Raw genomic sequence first — 4,705 nt, 5'->3', positions numbered from 1 at the left:
GGCGGCTGTCTTTGGTTGACTCTGGCAGATTCGCCCTGACTTCTAGATAACGCTCCTCATTCTTCAGTTATTTCATTAGAAAAGGGCTGGGAAGCCCCTGGCTTATCATATTATAGCCTGTTGTTAGGTTATTGCAAACTTTTTAAATTTAATTTTTACCCAAATACTTGTAGTATTTAAAAATCAAATATGCCAGGCGTGGTGGCTTGCACCTGTAATCCCAGCACTTTGGGAGGCTGAGGCGGGAGAATTGCTTGAGCCCAGGAGTTGGATCCCAGCTTTAGCAACATGGTGAAACCCTGTCTCTACTAAAAATACAGAAAAATTACCCAGGTATGGTGGCGCACACCTGCAATCCCAGCTCCTTGGGAGGCTGAGGCAGGAGAATTGCTTGAACCTGGGAGGCAGAGGTTGCAGTGAGCTGAGATCAGGCCACTGCACTCCAGCCTGGGTGAAAAGAGGGAGATTGTGTACCCCGCCGCCCCCCACAAAAAATCATGAAATTCCCTATTTCACCTAGCCTTTTTTAGGGAAAACAACTAACATATTTCTTGTGAACTAGGGGGTTGAAGTTGAATTACCTTCATCTTAGTTTCTGCTGAGACCCCCCAAGGCATAGTCTCTGGGCCGACTGCCACGGAGAGCAGGACCAGCAGCAGCCTGGACTGTGACACCAGGTGGTCCCAAGCGAGCTCACACTTCTGCTGGGAATGTGGTCTATAAAGGAGCTGGAAGTTTGAGGACGATTTTTAGAGGCCACTGAGAGGCTATGAATCTTATCGTAACCCACGGAGGAAGGCGGTGGGGTTTCTGCTTCACCACGACTCAACAGAAGAGAGTGTGTAGAGGGGAGACCCCGACAGCCAGGAGCCAAAGATAGGGCCGGCCAGAGGGAGCGCACCCTCCAAAGTGAGGGAGCTGCCAACAGAAGAGGGCAGGGGGCATGCGTGTGAAAGCGCATAAAAATGCACCACGGCCGAAGCCAGTTCACAGCAGTATCAGCGAATGATGAACTTCTTTCTGCTCACCACCTCACGGCCCTCTCAGCAACTTGGGAAAGAGAGCTGACAGCACCAAGTGGGCAAATAAAATAAGGCCGAGGCCAAACATAAGCTGCTCTCCCCCTGTAGAGAGCGAGGTTCCCCGCGGGCCCACAGTGGAAGGGGCAGCCTCTCTCCAAATGCGGCTGGAAGGAGTAGTTCCTGTGTTGGGCGGGGACTTCATCTGCCCAGGGCAGGGCTTGCTCTACATCTCACCTAGGGACAGCGGGAGAACAAGCCCTAGAGAGTAAATTTAGACAGTGGGAGACCAAAATAAAGGTGCTTTTGATTGGATTGAGCTTGTTCACCATAGCAGTAGGACTAGTATTTTGAACATGTTCTGCAATTGTGTTATTTGCCTTCTCAATACATAACTAATCAGCTGAAGTTCACTGACAGTGGGGTATGCTTACTAATTTGATGGATTCAGTGACTTTGATTTCTACCTGCTGTGATGACGGAATCTGAGACCTCCATTTCTCATTTTTTCTTTTTCTGGTAATTTGGTAGAGACAGACGGGAATTTGGTATGGAAAGGTGGCTTTCAGGATTCTCAATGAAAAACGTGCCAACATGCAGTGTCTCAGAGCCAAACATACGAAAGAGGAGAAAACCTATAATCCTTTGAGCATTTTTAATTTTTGGAGAAACAGCAATACCAGCTCACAGAGGAGGATCAGAATTCCAGGGAGCCGTGGCCAGGGCTGAGGCGGAGGCATGAGTGCTGACGGGAGATGGCAGCTGCGGCACCTCCCGAGAAGCTGCCACTTCCCTGAAATGCCGGCCCTGCTCACGGAGCCCAGGTGAGAGCTGTACCTTAGAGGGCAGAAATCATACTTGGAGGAAATCAGAACAGGGTGGCCTCGGGGAGTGGGCTGGGCCGACTGGGAAGCAGCAGCAGCTTTCCTGAAACGGCTGGGAGGTTACACAGGGGTCACATTTGTCACTTTGAAGATCTGTGCATTTTACTCTATGTAAATCTTACCCATCCTCCAAAAGCAGTAAACAAACTAGTTAATGATACACACTTGGCAGTGCTTAGGGGCGGGTACTGCCTGCAATATACTTAGAAAGCCATAAAAAAATAAGTTAGATGGAAGAATGGAAAGTTATGTGATACAGAAATATAGCAAAATGGGTAACTGTAGAATTGAGATGGAAGATATACAATTATTTCAATTCTCTGTAGGTTTGAAATTTTTCATAAAAAAATACTGGGTGTGGGCACACCTTTGCTGTATTGGCAAATGTCCTTCTGAAACTCAGAACCCATGCTTTTCCCTCTAGGCCTAGGACAGCTGTCAGTTTCTAACCTTGACAGTATACATGCTACTTTTGAGTACAGAAACACTAGGGTTTTTGTATGTGGAATACCATTATTTAGATTCTTAAAAATCTGAATTTTGGCCAGGCATGGTGGCTCATGCCTGTAATCCCAGCACTTTGGGAGGCCAAGGCAGGCGGATCACCTGAGGCCAGGAGTTTGAGACCAGCCTGACCAACATGGTGAAACCCCATCTCTACAAAAAAATACAAAAACTAGCCCAGGCATGGTGGTGGGCGCTTATAGTCCCAGCTACTTGGGAGGCTGACGCAGGAGAATCACTTGAACCTGGGAGGTGGCGGTTGCAGTGAGCCAAAATCGCGCCACTGCACTCCAGCCTGAGTGACAGAGAGACACTCTGTCTCAAAAAAAAAACAACAAAAACAAAAAACAAAATTTTAACCTCTTCCCGCCCCCCCTCCTCCCCGTAAACCTTCTCTGTGGCCATGAATTTTTACATCTTTTTTGAGACAAGGTCTCACTTTGTCACCCAGGCTGGAGTGTAGTGGTGGACGCATAGCTCGCTGCAGCATCAACCTCAAGCAATCCTCCCACCTCAGCTTCCCCAGCAGCTGGGACTACAGGTGCCTGCCCAGCTAATTTTCTTATTTTTGGTGGAGACAAGGTTTTGCCATGTCGCCCAGGCTGTTCTTGAACTCCTGGGCTCAAGCAATCCTTCTGCCTTGGCCTCCCAAAGTGCTGGGATTACAGGCAGGAGCCACCGCACCCAGCCAGATTTTTACATCTCGAGTCCAAGGAATTATGCTTGCCTTGCTGCATTACAAACTCCTGACATACATGGTGGGCTCCTGATGTACAAAATCCTGGTGCTCAAGGGACTGGGAGGTGGAGCATCTTTATTTTCATAAGAAACTTTCCCTAAGACTTCGATGGGATGCTTTTAGGATGGGGAACTTTAAGGCAAACAAGAGGCAGTAGTAGGGGGACTAAGGGAAGGTGGAAGGGACAGGCCCTCAGCCCTATTCTGAACCCTTGCTTTGGAGCCAGAACGCCTCCTCCCTCCAGGGACAGACCCCTGATCGCCGTCCTAGAAACCTGACCTCTCCTCCTCCGACCTCCTTCCCCATTATCCTCATTGGAGAAATTCAAGCAGAAGGACGGAGGAGCCTCAGACTTGGATCCCAGCTTCCGAGAACACAAGGGTGATGCTGCTGGCCACACCCCACGTTCGTCTGCAGCACGGAACCTAGCAGAGAATCACCACGTGGGGTCTGCAGTCACCCACTCTCAGGGGGCGCTTCCTAGGTCCGCAGGGACAGGGGAAACCAGAGTGTTTCTCAGACAACCAACGTTACTTGAAGATTCAGGGAAAACTATTTGAGAGGGTTATTTTTATATTAAGATAATCACGAATATATTATAGAGTGGAAAATGCCTATTATCTTTCATTAAAGTAGCTTTTGAAGAAATTTTGCCACGCTCTTATAAACTACACCCCTCAACTCCCAAGAGTATGTATTTCACTCCTCCGATAGCATTGAGGAAGCCTCACTGGAAAATCTGGGCAAGTATGATTGCTAGATGGAAGAACTCACAGACAGTGGTGACTTCTGGGGCAGGGAGGACAAGGACGGGGATTTCCAGGCTCACACCACACGGTGCCGAGTCTTTTTCCTGTGTAACAGGAAACAAAAGATAAAAAGAAAAACCCTAATAAAATTAAATACATGTGGTTTCAGAGGGAAAAAAACAAGAGTGTGGCTGGATGAGGGGTGGGTGGGAGTCTGAGTGCAGGTGAATTCTGGGAAGCACTTGGCGAGTGGACCCCTGTGCTCCAAGTCTGCGGGGCAGATGTTTGCCCAGGACAGGCTCACTTGGGTGAACGGGGGCCCTCCAGGATTTCTGGGGCAGATAGTGTGGGAAGAGCAAGGCTATTTGAGTCTGAGACCTGTGTCCTGGCTGTGAGGGCATAGGTAAGCCGTTCTAAACCCAAGTCCCCATGTCTGAGGTGGCCCTAACACTGTCTGCAGATGGTACCGTGAGGTGAGAGCTACTGTATATTACACGCCAGGTGCATTCCGGGTCCTCAGTAAGTACCACTCTCTTCCCCAGTGCAGCATAGTAGAAAAAATCTTTCAACACTGGCAGCAGTGGGAAACAGTAAAAGAAGGACTACGGCCAAGAGGCCCAGAAACCAGAGCACCAATTATACACCAAGCTACACTAAGTATGGCCACAGGCACAAGAAGCAGCAGGCCTCTCGGACGCCATGAACATCATCTCCCACCAGGGCTGGAGGAGGCAACTGGGCCTCCGACGTGTGATTACACAGGAAGAGTGAGGCCTTTTCAACCTAGTGTTTAAAGACACAACAGATGGG

The sequence above is a fragment of the Gorilla gorilla genome, chromosome 21 (assembly GCF_029281585.2).
Source record: "Gorilla gorilla gorilla isolate KB3781 chromosome 21, NHGRI_mGorGor1-v2.1_pri, whole genome shotgun sequence".
In the NCBI taxonomy this organism is placed as follows: Eukaryota; Metazoa; Chordata; class Mammalia; order Primates; family Hominidae; genus Gorilla; species Gorilla gorilla.
This window is presented reverse-complemented; position numbering follows the sequence as displayed.